Raw genomic sequence first — 15,979 nt, 5'->3', positions numbered from 1 at the left:
TTTTTACTAAGACTTATACCTTATCAAATAAATAAATTACATGTTCAGCAGTAATAAAAATATTCGTGGGAGGTGAACATTCTTCATTGCAAAGCAAGGAGCCTTTTGAGTGGTGGTACAGTTTTAAAAGTATTGATTTGCCAGGGGAGCTCTCATCATACTCTTGAAATAATTTTACGCTGTTGTGATTTTGTTTGTGGGTTTTTCTTTTTTTCAAAATTGAAGCAATACACTTAACTCTAATCAGCTCATCAAAGCCTTTTAAAATGTCCATGCAGTTTACAATTTCTGTTCTTTTTTAAAATAATGTCAAGTGCTGGGGGGGGGGGGTTTGCACTGCTAAGTTCTGTGTTTCAGAAATACAAAAAAGTATTTATTTGCAAGGAGTCCAGCAAATATTTATGGAACACTTACCATATGCCAGGCCTGGTTCTGGTTGCAAGGGATGTTACGGTACACAAAGCAAATTCCCTGCTCTCAAGGAGTGTTTGGGGAGAGAGGAAGGGTTGGTGTTGAGCCGGACTATAAATGAGCAAAATGTTTAATTACAGAAGACACATATAACTACTACTACAGAATTAAAGAGAATTAGATTAAAAATCCATGAAAATGGTTAACTTTAGATTAGGTGGTCAAGGAAGACCTTTCTGAAGGAGTAATATTCAAGTGGAGATTTAAATGGAGAAGGATTAAGCCATGCAGTGTTCTAGGGGGAAAGCATTATAGGTAGAGGAACAGCAGAGTTCTAAAAGTTAGGACTAGCACTATGTTTTTCATAAGAAGGTGGCCAGTGTGGCTGAAGGGGAGAAGACAAGAAGAGGGGTGACAAGGTTGGAAGGTAGGCAGAGCAGGAATCCCCTGGGGCACAAACACCAGGAAAGAAGTTTAGGATCGTTACAAGTGCAATGGGGACCAAGGGGTGGGGTATATAAGCAGAATGACATGATATGACTTACATTTTTCGAAGTTCACCATATCTGTTACATGGAAAGTAGAGCAAGAGTAGATGCATGTTTAACGCAATTGGAAACATTGAAGGGTGTTAGGAAGAAAATGGACTCATTTATTTTGGGTTTTGTTCTCAAGATCTCTCTGACTATGATGTAGGGACTGGACTATGGTAGGAAGGGACATATAGAGGGAGCCAGAGTGGAAGAACTTTTAGTGAATTTGGAAAGGGCTGTGAATTTGGATACAGAGGTCAGATGGTGTGCTTGGGTTGTAAGAAAATAGATAACACATTGAGAAACTATTGTGCTTATTATTTATAAATACGACAGTATAAATGTAAAACTATGATGTATTATTATTCATAAATACATAAATTCATTTAATTGTCACTACATTTAATGGAATAGGTACTTAGTCCATTTTCCTTATATGAAAAATCAAAGTCAGAGCGGTAAATCAAACTTCCAAATATCTAGAAACAGTAAATGGCAAATCCAGGACTCAAAGTTCAGTCTGTGTGCCTAGAAAGCTCCAGATTTTTCTACTCTGCTCTGGTGTCCCCAGGTCAGAATTATCAAATGAAATATATTGAAAATTTTATTCTAAATAATGAAACAATACTCTGTAATATAAAAAATAAAATTTAATTGCATTCATTGACATTTAGCTTGTTTCTATACTTTTGCTCCTCTAAACAGAACTGTGATAAACATTTTATATATTATTTTACCTTATTTTTAATTACTTCATTACCCAAATTCCTATATTCCTAGAAGCATCAAACAATATGGATATTTTGAAAGCTCTGAGTATGTATCAATTTATATGTAAGTGGCCATAAAGTCTGTGCCATTTACAACTCATTTAACCCAAACCAACATTAAATATATTTTCATCTTTGCCAATTAGATCACCAAAATTTTAATTTATTGTTTTTTATTGAGGTAAAAAGAAAACCTATGTATCTTTACCATTTGATAGCTAAAATTTTAATTCCATAGTTAAATTCACATTTCCTTTAATTACTAACAAGGTTGAAGGCTTTCTACATTTTTGTTAGCCTTTTTTATTTTTTCTTTAATGAATTATCTGTTCATTAAATTGCACATTTTCTTATAGGGGAGGTGTGTTTTTTTCTCGATGATTTGTAAGGGCTCTTTTTATAAAAGGATATTAAGACAGCAAATTTTTGCAAATAACTTTTCCCAATGTCTTTCACATTCGATTTTTAAATGTTTTATTGTAAAAGTATCATACATGCAAGAGGGTATGCTCCAGCTATCTTTGCTACATAACAAACCACATCAAAACTTAGCAGCTTAAAATGACAAACATTTTATTTGATCTCACAATTGTATGGGTCAGGAATTCAGGTATGTCTGAGAGTTTTTCTTCTCTCATGACTTACTCACCAGGCAAACTAGCTGATCTGAAGAGCCCAAAATGGTTTTACTCACATGTGTAGAACCCTGCAGAGATGGAAGGAAGACTGAGCTATGCTGGCATTGTCAATGGTCGCACCTACATGTGACTTCTCCTGCATGGTGGTCTTTAGATAGTCAGACTTCTTCCCTGGAGCCTGAGGGCTCCAAAGACAGCATTCCATCAAACAAGGAAGCAGCTTCATGGCCTTTTATGACCCAGCTTCAGAAACTACATAATGCCTCCTACATTGTGTTCGATTGGTCAAAGCCATCATAAGCTCTTCCAGATTCAACGGGAGGGAACACAGAGGAGACCCAAAGAATTTGTGGCCATGTTTTAAAACCACCATAGGATATAACATTGTTTAAGGAATAAAAATATTCACCTTTCAACTTTTAATTTTGTTCATGAAGCTTTTTATATGCAACTGGTTTTCAGCCTTTATATAAACAAATTGTTTTATTTTTCTTTGTAGTTTCTTCCATTGCTTTGTAATTCATTTTTAAAAATTATTTTCAAAGTGTCTACAAAATCAAGACCATTATCATATGGTCTTCAGATACTATAAATACCAGGTACTGTAGTTGCATTCATTTAATTTAATTCTTAATCCTTTTCATCTTTAATTTTTTATCAGTGACACATTTGAAAATTGATCTAATAAATACAGTTTAGACCATACATTTAATTATGTGGTTGCTATGTAGAGAAGAAAAAAATCTGACTAAATAGTTCTTGCTTAGTACTTTCCCACATTTCTACCTCATTCTTTCAAAATGAATTGAAATCAAATGAGTTAACAGATTGCCTGTGTAGTTACTGGTTCCCTTCAAGTCTTACAATGGTGCTTGCGTATTGAATAATTTGATTCATTTCATAAATGGTGATTATAGCACTCTTTCTTAGAGTATTATGAAAGGTAAAGTAGAAAAAAGAGTTATCACATTAGCAGCAACAAAAAAAAAGTCTTTTAATTTTAATTAAAACTTCTTTTAGAAGACATTCTTCTGGATCACAGAGAAGAAAGAACCCTTTTTAAGCATATGTGGTAAACAATAAATGTGAAAGGATGATGCTTATCTCATGGTCTAAAAATGGCAATTGAGGTCTCTTCAGTTATTTTCTCTGCCTCCAATATTGCATTTCAACAAGCAGTTTCATCATCTACCCAGGTGTGGATCTGTGAAAGTTGTTCAGACACAAGTAAATTGAGTAAGATGCATGATACACACATAATAGCAATCATCAGCATTTCGATTTATACTGTGTATCTTTCTTCTGTTTTATTTTTACCATAACCAGAAAGAAAAAATAAATTTTGGAAGAAGACATTGGAAAAAATCTTATTGTCTAATGCAGTTAATCAGCATGTGGACAGGGATTGTATCTTTTTTTTTCAACATTCTGTCTCTAACACTAAGCATTGTACCTTGCACATAGTAGGTGCTCAATAAATATTTATTAAAGAATGATAAGAGAAGAGGCACAAAATGTATTTATAGGCCTATACCTGATAGCCAAGCTGAATCTAGAGAGTTCTTCACAGAGGCAGTCATATTTGTGGTGTATCTCCTTCATATCTGCCTATATTATACCTGCCAGTCTTCTCTGAGGAGTCATACAACATGAGAGTGGACTGGAATTCCACTCAAGCTCTTAAGTCCATTATTACTAGAGATAATTTGAGATCCCATGGCTTTCCAGAGACAAAAGGTTCTCAAATCACCTACAGCTAACCCAAAGTTTATTTATGTCTGAATACCTACAGTTGAGCCAAAGTTCAGGATACAGCTGTACCTACCCTTCAGGCCTGAACACACATTATGTAGCCTCTGTAGGGAAGGCCACATGTCAGAGCCTGGGCCTTGTGCTGTGGAGACGCCACTATTTTATAGACATTCAGCAACTAGAATACATGCAAGTATTTCTTCATTCTGTGTTAAGTACCAGATACAGAGAAACTCCAGAACTACACTCTCCAATGTGATAGCCACTAGCCACAGGGAGTTTAATTAACTCAAATTAATTAAAATTAAATAAAACTAAACACTCAGTTCCTCAATCACACTAGCTACATTTCAAGAGTTCAATAGCCCCATGTGACTAGTGGCTACTGTATTCAACAGTGCAAATATGGGACATTTCCATAATTACAGAAAGTTCTGTTGGATGGTACTACTCTAGAGTTTACCACTTGTATCACATGGCAAACATTCTAAACTAGATATCAGTTCTCCCTTATTTCTTAATTTAAAAATCTAGGCTTTCAAATGTTTTTATCTAAATGTCTGAAGTTGTTCCTGTTAAATCATTTTTGAACAGCAAATATAGATATTTCCTAAACAAGTCTCTGTGAAACACACCAAAACAAAATAGAGAGCATCTATTACCCAAAACACAGAGTTAACTTTCCAAAATTCAGTTAAAGTGGAGAGAAGCCCCACATGATTTGTAAAAAGTCTAGATTATAGAGAATTTATAAAGTACATTCAACTAGTGAAATTTTACCAAAAGTGCAAATGAAAACCTAAAAGTGTTACCATATTAATGCCCCATCAAACCTGATCTGATAAATAACTAAGAATAATTTCTAATTCAAATACTGTTGTATACAAATTGGATGGGAAATGTGTTTTCAAAAAATTCACTTTTCCTAAATTAGCCTAACTTTTCTTTCTGATGTATTATTTCTTCACAAATTTGCCTTCTCTATAGCATATGCCCAAATTCTTTCTAAATTATCCCAAATCTGTATTAATGGAATTGAACTAATAGGACTTAGCACATAATATAACTATGAAAAGCAATAAACACGTACAATACATTGTTTATTTGAACAAAAACTATATATAGTATATGCATAAAAATAAACAAATGCATACTTGACTATACAGAAACAAACAAAAAAATCTCTCCTAATCAGCATACAAGAATCTCTAATATCTCCTAAAATTTTGGTAAATATTGGCATTTTTTAATTGAAATGTGTATTATGTAATTTCTCCTGTGATCCAAAAACAATACACTTTGATAATAATTCTGTTTCTTATTGTCTTTCCAATTGAGTAAAAGTATCCTCTTTCTTTCCACTTCAGAAGCTGTTCTGGAAGTAGAGCACCCTCTGGTGAAGAGGCAGAAACCAGCCCCAGGGGTGCCACAGGAAGGCAGGAGCAAGGGCACGGGTCCTCAGTTCCACAGGCCGGTCAAGTCTAAATGTAAGTGTGGGGAGCGACAGCGGGCGGGGCAGTAGTGGGGTGGCCCCAGGTGAAACAGCAGGTCTCAGGGAGCACCAGGACTGTTGGCAGACACTCCTCCCCTCTGCCTGCGCGCGCGATCTACCTCCCATCCCCACCCCCATCCCCACTGGTGCAAAAGCCTTGAGACCATATCAGGTTTTTAAATCCCCTATAGTAAAATACATGTGCAGAGTGTGATCCTAACTGATTTTTAAGTCCAGGCATGTTGAACAGAATCTTAAAATAATCATTTCCATAGGACCTGACTAGGTATCCAAGTGTTCACCAGATGCTAGCAGCTAGATTTTGCAGAGGAAAATTGCTAACTTAAGCTTCTTTTCATGATTCAGCAGAGGGTTTTAAGTAATAAAAGATCTGGAGATTTGTAAAATAAATAATTCCAGTGCAAATGGGAAAATTAAAATAATCTTATCATCTCCCAGTCATGTCTATATGTGTTTTTCTACCATTCTCATATTTCTCTTAATTGAGCCAATTTTTTCTATGGGTGATATTTTATACTTTTAAGTTATAAGCTGTAATGAAGAAATGATGCATTTCAGATGACTGAAGTGATAGGTACCAAATTTTCCTAAAAATAATCTAGGATGTATGAAACAGAGCATGATATAACAAATATGGTTTTATTCATATGTCAATATAGATTAAATATATACTCACATATGTATTGAATATATTCAATATATATTCACATATATTTTTCACAGTGAAAAATAACAATAACAGCAGGCCAGGATCCCTTTTATTCCTTAATTGATCTCTCAGTAGAAGCAATAAAAACATAAAGTACATCATTAACTTTCAAAGTTTGATGGAAAAAAAAAAAACGCAACATACCATCCATTTCTGACAAGTAGACATTATCTCATAGTATCCACAGCCATCCTCTGCTTATTACTATTGCCTGGTCTTAAGTGTGACTTTTGGACACACGATTCAATATTTCCTAATACATAATAGTACAATGGCTTTTTATAGTCTATTTAATTTTATTTCATAATTGAAAGAATGAATTGTTCAGATGCCTCAGAGTTTCTGCGTTCTTGCTGGGGGTGCACCTGAGCAAAAAGAAATGCACAGCATCTAGCCCTATGGTTAATGCCACATGACCACATCCTGTCTAGAAGGAATCCATTCACAGTTCCTGGAGAAATGCAAATACATTAATGATTTTACTAAGGTATTACATTTTTAATATACATACCACTGATTGTCTTGGCTGGATTCCATCAAAGCCAGATGTTCTCCAAATGAAATACTCATAATGCAAAACCACTGTATAAAAAATACACGCTCACTTAAGCAGCAGGTTATAGAACTCAAGCTGATCACAGATTTTGGAGAAGCTGATGAAAGAGGCATGAGGTGGGTGACATTCATAATGTCAGGGGAAGCCTCTGAACTCAATCCAGGGAAATTTTATGATGGTTGCAACCAATGACAGGCTCAGCTTCTGGATTTCTCGCAACAAAATCTTGCTGCCAAGGGCATTGATGGGCTTGCCCAATAAAAAATTACAATAATAATGTTAAACGAAATCATAAAAATGCAGAAGGTGGTTATTACAGGACAGAGGAAAGAAATTGCTTGTAAAGTTATGGTGGAAATATCAAAAATACATTTTATTAGACTTATAAGAAATTAAGTTCTTTGTTTTTAAACTAGGGTGCAAAAGCAACAAAACATAAAGGTTACTCAATAAACTATTTCATTCAATGATCAACAACAATGATTCATCAAATGAAAATAAAAATTATGTCTATGGCCATACCACCCCGAACGCGCCCAATCTCGTCTGATTTCGGAAGCTAAGCAGGGTCGGGCCTGCTTAGTACTTGGATGGGAAAATAAAAATTACATTTATTCAACATGATGATCAATTCAGGCAGGACTGAAGTTTAGATATGATAGTTTTCTGATGAAAATAATCAGCTGAAAGGGTTTTTTTTTAAGGAATTTTGACTGAAAAAAGAAAAAAGAACTTGTTGAATGTATGTCTTTTTCTCAGTGAAAATGAACATGGCTGTTTAATTTCACATAGCATAAAACTCTAAATATTTACATAGTTTTTAAGGTCTGTGAAGAAATTCATTTGAAGCAAATGCAGAAAATGACCCCCTAAATTTAAATATGAATATTATGATAGGGAAAGGAATAGATCTTGTAGATCATGATAATTAATCCTTTGTGTGCCCTCCAAAAGTGCAGAATGTAACTTTTAAAATTATTTTTTAATAATCTAGAATTTTCTTTCTGATCATCTTTTTACCTTCCAAAAATACAGATCTCTGAATCATTCATCATTGACATTTTGGTTCAAATATTTCCTATTTTCTTCAAATTATCTAACTTATCTTTAAGTGACAATTATCATAGAAACAAATTCCTTTTGCTCATTAAAACTCCTAACGTGCCTTACACACAGTAAGCACTAAATAATATGGGTCACACTGAATTATTCCCACTTTCTGTTCTGACATTAATATGTCTCTTGGATTCACGCTAGAGAGGTGGTGTCTCACACATGGGAACTAATGAGCTACATCTGTAACCAAAAATATCCATGGAAAACCTGCTGAATTGATCCATATCTGTTTTATTAATCAAGCCCACTACGGAAGGGCTTTCTTGTGGTTGTACTATATTTTGGAGATAAATAGAGCAGGGAAACCACAGTTCAATTTAGAAGTTGTTTGAAACTTTGAAGAACATGGGGTTTTATATTATATGACAGCAATAAAGTCCAATCCTTGATGGCCGTAATTCTGAGTATATAAGTATATAAATATCCTGTATGTATAATTTTACTGCAGAACATTATGACTGTAGCCAAGAAGACCCTAACTGTTCAATATGGAATTTACTTCTTACTGCCACTCTTCTCCTTCCTCAATTATTTTTCAAATAAAAAGGCTTTTTAAAATAAAATAAAGTAAAAAAAATTTAAAACTAGCTTGGTATGAACAGCCTTTAGCTGAAGCAGATGGCTGTACGTCAGAAGCACCAGATTCTATCCTTGATTCTCCTACCAACTTGGAATGTGGCCTTGAGCAAGTCATGAGAGTAAATCTACAATAAAAGAGGTAATAATGCCTTACATGTGTATGGTGCTTTATGATCTAACAGAACACTTTCACAAACAATATCTTATTTAATCTTCCCCACAGCTTCCTGAGAGTATGGCAGTTATTAACAACCCCCATTATAAAAAGAAGGAATTTGAGACCCAGAGAAACTAAATCACTTTTGCATAGTCATGTCAGTATCAAATGTCAGAGCCAGAACAGACATATTCTAAGATTCTGGGCTGGTCTTTGTCTTTCCTCTACCCCACATTGCCACCCACTGGCACCCCCAACTGTGGCAAAGCAGGAATGACTACAGCTGCACTGTTCAGTATGGTAGCCACTGACGACATACAGTTACTGAGCATTTGAAATGTGGCTAGTCCCAACTGATGTGCTGTGAAGGTAAAACACACACCAAATTTCTAAGACTTGGAATGAAAAAAAGAAAGTAGACTATCTCATTAATACTTTGTATATCTATTGCATGTTGAAATAATATTTTTAATATCTTGAGCTAAATAAAATTACTAAATAAAAATAAATATGTTACTAAATATTGCTAAATATACTTCAATAAAATTAATGTCACCTGTTTCTATTTACTTTTTTAATGTGGCTACTTGAAAATGTAAAGTTACATATGTGACTGACATCATGTTTCTATGGGGCAGCGCCAACTAGAGGATTCCATTGTTCAGAGCCCACTTACTGATTTCACAGAACTGGACTTGTTCATGCACGAGGCTTGATGTGGCTGACAAAAATTCCCTAAAATGCTGCCAAGGGGAGTGCAACACAGATTAGCAGCAGAGATTTGGGCATTCTCACACATCTTCCACATGCAGGAAAACTGGTAGGCTTCATTATTTGTTGATGCCTTAAATTGCTCATTTATTACAAGAGTATATTTTATTATTATTTAATAAAAATCCCAAACATTTATTTATACAGTAGCTTTCTATTGAAGTAAAATATACATATATAATTAACCATCTAAAAGTGTTCATTTTATACTTGTTGAATGCTTGAGAGGCTTAGAAGTAAAAGTGCCATGGAAAGAACTATAAATTATATTTATGGCTCTTTGGCACTTCTTATTTTCAAATATGTTCCCATTAAACATTATGAATGAATAAGGTGTTGGACTGTTAGGTTAATATAGGCAATGTAAAATAAAAATTATATATAAATTTGTTATATAGCAAATTTTATTCCTCCTACCAAGTCTTTAAGATATTTTATATATAATCCCTAAAGAAGTAACTTATTCCTGTTTTAAAAACTCTAACTGAAAGTCCTCAGAAAAAGTGAGTTCTTATTTAGAAGAAGAAAAAATGTATTTTTTAGCCCAAATCACTAAAAGCTTGCATCTATTTAGCATTTACTATGTGGGATCAAGTACTATCCTAAAAGTTACACTAAGCTTATCTCACTTAATCTTCATAGGGCTTTGAAAATCAGCATCAGGGACCAGAACCAAAGCTCTTAACCATTACTGCTTCTTATTTCAATGCTATTTGAAATCATAATGCAACCTACCACAACTGTATTAGAATATTTGGAATTGATTCCATTTTATTCCTCTCAGCTCCACAAGTGTTTATCTATTCATAGCAACTACAATGGATCAGGAACAATTCTAGACACTGAGGGAATATTGAGCAATTAGTTTGGAGCTCAACCCTCAAATACACAGGCTGGTAGGCTTGTAAACATGTTTTAGAAAAATGCATGCTTACAAACAACAATAAAGAAAAGAGGAGTTACTATTCACATTCTAAAGGGCTTCTTTATGTCACAACAGAAATCTTTATAGTATCCTTCTCTGGTGTGTTAAAACTTACCTACTGTTTATAAAACAAAGGTCTCAAGTAAAAAAACAAAAACTACATAGTATGAATTTTGGAGGTTTGCTTTCATCTGTACATCTTACTCACTTGGAAGAAAGTGGGTTGAAGTTACTTTAAATCTCTTCTGGAACAAGAGATATGAAAATAAACAAAAGGGATCTAAATCAAAGTGGCAATAAAAATCACAAAGCAATGAAAACTAAAGACTTTAACAACTTTTTATACAATAATAACATGTTACCTTTGAAGGTAGAGATTAAAAATTCTGTTTACAGACTAATTATATATTAATTTTTAAAGATGATTTCAAAATAGAATGTATAACTTGTTGCCAATTTCTTAATGTTCATGCTTACCTGGAATAAAGTAAAAAGAAAAATATCGACAATAGCCAACTCAGGTTTGTAGAATTTTAGACAGTTCTGTGTCCTTATTTGCATTTTTCTATAAAATTTTTAAAATAAACATACATTGTTTTTATAATTGGTAAATAGAAAAATTATTGTCATCGACTCTAAAATTGATAACAAATGATAAAGGCAATAATTGTCTGGGGGAAGTAAAATGCAAATTTTGTTCTGAATCACAAAATTTTTTAAAAATATGTTTTATAGGTTCTTCTTTCCAGGTGTCATTGTCCTTCATTTAATTCAAGATAAAGCAACCTGTAGACTATTCAACTTCTCTAGACAAGAAAGGTAAAAATTGGATTAGGTTTTCTAGATGTTGTTGAGAAAGCATATAAATATGAGTATAAAGATCAGAGTTGCAATATGAAGTTGTAAAGCTGAAAGGTGTTATTATAGCAATCAGAAAAGTGGAGAGAAACTGGCCATCTATCACTTCTAATGGCTTCTGCTTAAAACTGGCCTTATTATTGGCCCCTGAGATGTGTAAAATGTCATGTGGAAATATACCGTATAACACATCTTTGAGCTGAAGAGGGGTTTAGTGATCCTAAAAAGTGAACTATAGAATTATTTTAGGGATCCCATTTAAAATTTCACAGAGAAATATTTGGTCTGATACACTTCTTTTATGAAAACAATACTAAAATTTTACTACAAAGAAAACTCAGAAATGAGTTCTTTGCTTCATTTAATCATTAAACCACAAATCCACAAACGATTAGGGCTGAAACGGGCCTTCTAGATTACCTCATCCAATACTAGTATTTTGCAGATGAGAAAACTAGGAGCAAAAAAAATGATGTTCTTAGGAAAAAGTAAAATCACTCAGAAATATCCCAAAGAATCCAGAAACATCTGGAATCCTACCTAGGAAAAACTAGGTATTTTGAATCCTACTAGAACTTCAATTATAATTCAGGGTGTTAGTTTGGTTGTGGGCACTCCTGTGCAATGAAAGAAAGATGCAAATATTGACTGTGAAAAGCAAAGCACATTCACAGTGAACAATTAGAAAGTAAAAACCAAAACTGTACCAAAGTCAATGATTTCAGATCAGGTCATTCACTCATCACTCATCTTCCTTTCTTTAGTGAGTCAAATAATTGAAATGAGCTTTTTTTGCCACTTTCAGACACAATTCTTCTACTATCATGAGAAATTGGCTATTTCCAAAGCTGCTGATAGACTGAAGAATAATGGGACATTCACCCCTTGATTTAAAAAACAAAGTATGTCTAAGTCCTCCTGACTTTATGCATTTATGAAAATTACGCTTATAATAAAATTGTACATTTTGAGAATATATTTCTCATCTCCCACAAATACATCTTTACTTTGCCTTACAGACATTGTTCCAAAAGAAATAAACATTAAAGCTGTTTTCTAAGTTCAACGTTGGTCTAAGAAATGGACATAGTTATACTTGATTTTAAGGAAAATAGAACAGTGTATGCATGTCCATTGACATCTGTAAAATAGGGGTAAGAGTAGACTCTCACAAAGTTGTTTAAGAATTAAATAAATTGATAATAGATGTAAAAGGCCTAGTACAGGGCTGGCACATAGTTGACATTCACTAAGTGCCAGTAATAGTAGTAAGAGTAATATTATCATTGTTTATAACATACTATACTCTTCCCCTCAAACAAAACTCTTGCAATTCCTCACACTGTTCCATGGCTCCACGTTCTTGTACATGCTGATGATCCCTCTTTGCAAATGTCCTTCCCCTACTTCTTCATCTGGTGAACTCCTACTTGTCATACAAAGTTCAGCTCTGAAGTTTCTTTCTCTTACCTGCCTTCCCTAATCCCTAGCAGTGCTCACCTATTTCCCAAGGCACTCTGCGTATTGAGAAGGTGACTTTTGTTACTTGATTTCCCATCGCTCTCACCACGTGTGCACGAGCACACACACACACACACACACACACACACACACACACACACCAGACTGCAGGGAATGCATCATACTCAATTTTGTAACCCCCTAGAAATGTCTAATGAAATGAATGAACAAATTCTTGCATAAAAAAGTGCTAATTTAAAACATTTGTATCCCTTTAATATTTTGAAAATTTTTTAAAAATGTGATTTTTTTTTTTTTGCCTTCATAAGTAGGTGTCAGGCTAGAATGTGTACCTAGTGGCCTCAGTTTAGAAGGGGAAAAGGAGAGAAGAGCATGATGCAAAAAGCTAGGACATGCAACTTAGAGGCCCTGGAGCCTGGCTCTGCCACAAGCCCACCGCTGTGACCTTCAGTGAGTCGTTTAACGTCTCTGGACCTCTGTTTTCCTTCTCAGCAAAATGAGAGGGCTGGGAAGAATGTTCTCTGAGGATCCTTCCAGCACCAACATTTATATGATGCTAAACATTGTTTTATCTCGGTGGTTCTCAAACTGTAGCACACATCAGAATCATCTGGAAGGCTTATTGAAACGCTGATTCCTGGCCTGCACATCTGATGGGGCCCAATAATTTGTAATTTTAACAAGTTACCAGTTGATGGTGAGGCTACTGATGGGGGACCACACTTTAAGAAACACAGATCTATCTTCTTAACATAGGATCCTGGCACTGTCCTGTTGTTATCTGGCCAAAAGCACTCCTGATATGCAAATTCATGATATGATATAGATAGGTAAACCCAGGCTTCTGTGAGGCTGCTGTTAGAAGGACTGGGTGTCTATGGGTGAGCCTCAAGAATGACCACAGAATGAAAATTTTGCTGACCATGGTTTTGTTAAAAGCTCACCTTGTGGGGAGGGGACAACCTGAGTTCACAATGCTACAAGGCACAGAAAACATTGATGACAGGGTTTGACCCATCAGTTACAACCTGCTGCAGGTGAAGTCAAGTGGATCACAACTGCCATCTAGTGACAATTTTGAATTACTGCAGAGAGAAACTACAAAACAAAATCATGCTTTCATTTGGAAACTGCTTTCTTTAAACAAAACTGTGCTCAAGATAAGAACCTATAAGAATAAACTCCAATGTACTCTGGTCTTAGCTACATTTGGATTTCAGTACTGTAAAAATAAATACATATATAGTATTTACCATGTGCTAGGTAGGAACTATTTTGTGCTTTATATATGTTCAGTTATTCACAGCAACCCAATGAGATGGATACAATAATTTCTCCCATCTTGGAGACAAGAAATATAAGTACAAAGCAATTAAGAGATTTTCCTGAGGTTGCTGAACCAGCAAAACGGTAGAGCTTGGATTCAACCTACATAGCACCTGAAGAGATACTAGCTAGCCTCTTTTATATCAGCAATGTAAAACACAGTTGCTGAAACTATTGGTACCTGTAAATAGTTACCAGTCCCAGACATGGATCTGCAAAATTTTATAAGGTGTACACTGAAGCAATGAATCTTTCCTGCTTTTTCCAAATGAAATCGGCTCATGTGCAAAAATTAAAGAAATGTTTCTGTCTACACAAAGCCAAATGCAACAAAAAGAGCACCAACTTGAAATAAGCCCTGGAATCAATTTTCAACTTGCTATGCAACCTTTGACAAGTCACTTTAAACCCTCTGGGCTCCACTTTTTTCATCTATAAAATAGAAAGAATAAGTTTACATAGTTCTGTAACTCCCAAAGATGTAGTTCGGGGGTTCTGTGAAGCCAGATTAAATTTTACAGTAACGGCTGCAGTTCTCCACTGAAAGTGATCACAGGAGCACACAGGGAGATCCTGGGCAGTACCCACATGGGTTTTTTTTTTTTTTTTTTTTTTTTTTTTTTTTTTCAAATTATTCCACACATGTGAAGGGAGCCAGGACAGCAGATTTGATCTACTGGTCTATTGTCCAAAAGCACTAGCAGTAAATGATAACACTCATGGTGTTTGCAGGTGAAGTAAAGCGCTCAGTCGGGGAGACCCATGCTTCATTTGTCTTCCTGGATGCTGTACTTGGCCTCCGCCCCTGAACTCTGCAGCGCTGCCCATTTACTGCCCCCCAAGAGTCCTCACCAAAGGACTCCTGCAGAAAAGTCACATATTTGCCAGTGGTTTGAGCCTCACTCAGCCTTCTTTTATCAGAGATCTCCTCAGATTTAAAAACCAGGTCCATGATAATCCTTTTAGCTCCTTCTCTAAGATGTCTCAGTTACCAAACCATTTCCTACCTCAATAGACCAAAGCAAAGTTATCAAACCAAAGCACTGGAAGGTTTTTTTGCACCTGTATATGTATAACATGCTAACACTTGCTGGCATAAAGATTCATAATAATGAAGGGAAATAAAAAAATAGGCTGAGTTAGAAGAATAACAGGTAATAATTAAAATACAATCGGGACCAGGAACGATGGCTCACACCTATAATCCAAGCACTTTGGGAGGCCAAGACGGGAGGATTGCTTGAAGCCAGGAGTTTGAGACCAGCCTGGGAAAGATAGTGAGACCCTGTCTCTACAGAAAAACAAAAAAAATTAGCTGGACATGGTAGCCCATACCTATAGTCCCAGCTACTCAAGAGGCTGAGGCAGGAAGATAGCTTGAACCCAGGAATTCGAGGTTACAGTGAGCACTGATAGGGCCAACACACTTCAGTCTGAGCAATAGAATGAGACCTCATCTCTAAAAATATTAAAAAATACAATAAAATAAAATAGAGTGGGGTAAAATATTAGTACCTCACTTTAGTAGATTTCTTTATGTCATTTCAAGTATTTGCATGTATTTAATCACCAAAGCAACCCCAAAATTAGGCTAGATATGTTTTGTCATCAACCTCACTTGAGAAATGAAGGAAACTGAAGCACAGTAGTTTTTTACTTTTTACTTTTACTTTTAAACAACTTGAAAAATAAGTGAATGGTTGAGGGTCCATTTATCCTAATTATTAAGACCATGGTTGCTCCACAATTATAGTTTATTTTAATCATCAAATCTTGATATAAGATGACTGCCCTCTGACACTTGAGTCTAAAAAAAGTTCTTTATGCAAATATGGAAGTAAAATATTAATTAGAATTTAAGGTTAGTAAAAACTCTTTATTTA

The 15,979-nt window shown here is 34.9% G+C and overlaps 1 protein-coding gene across 2 annotated transcripts in view; it reads left to right on the top strand.

Moving 5' to 3' along the window:
* Positions 1–15,979, top strand: part of COL8A1 (collagen type VIII alpha 1 chain) — a 143,704-nt gene that overhangs the window by 86,517 nt on the left and 41,208 nt on the right. For both annotated transcript variants that reach the window (XM_045540412.1, XM_045540411.1), the window contains exon 2: positions 5,472–5,591. The gene's annotated coding sequence lies outside the window, so the exon portion shown is untranslated. The remainder of the gene's footprint in view (positions 1–5,471; positions 5,592–15,979) is intronic.

This window comes from Lemur catta, chromosome 1 (assembly GCF_020740605.2).
Source record: "Lemur catta isolate mLemCat1 chromosome 1, mLemCat1.pri, whole genome shotgun sequence".
NCBI classification, from domain to species: Eukaryota; Metazoa; Chordata; class Mammalia; order Primates; family Lemuridae; genus Lemur; species Lemur catta.
The sequence above is the reverse complement of the archived record's forward strand: the minus strand, read 5'-3'. Positions and strand labels throughout refer to the sequence as shown.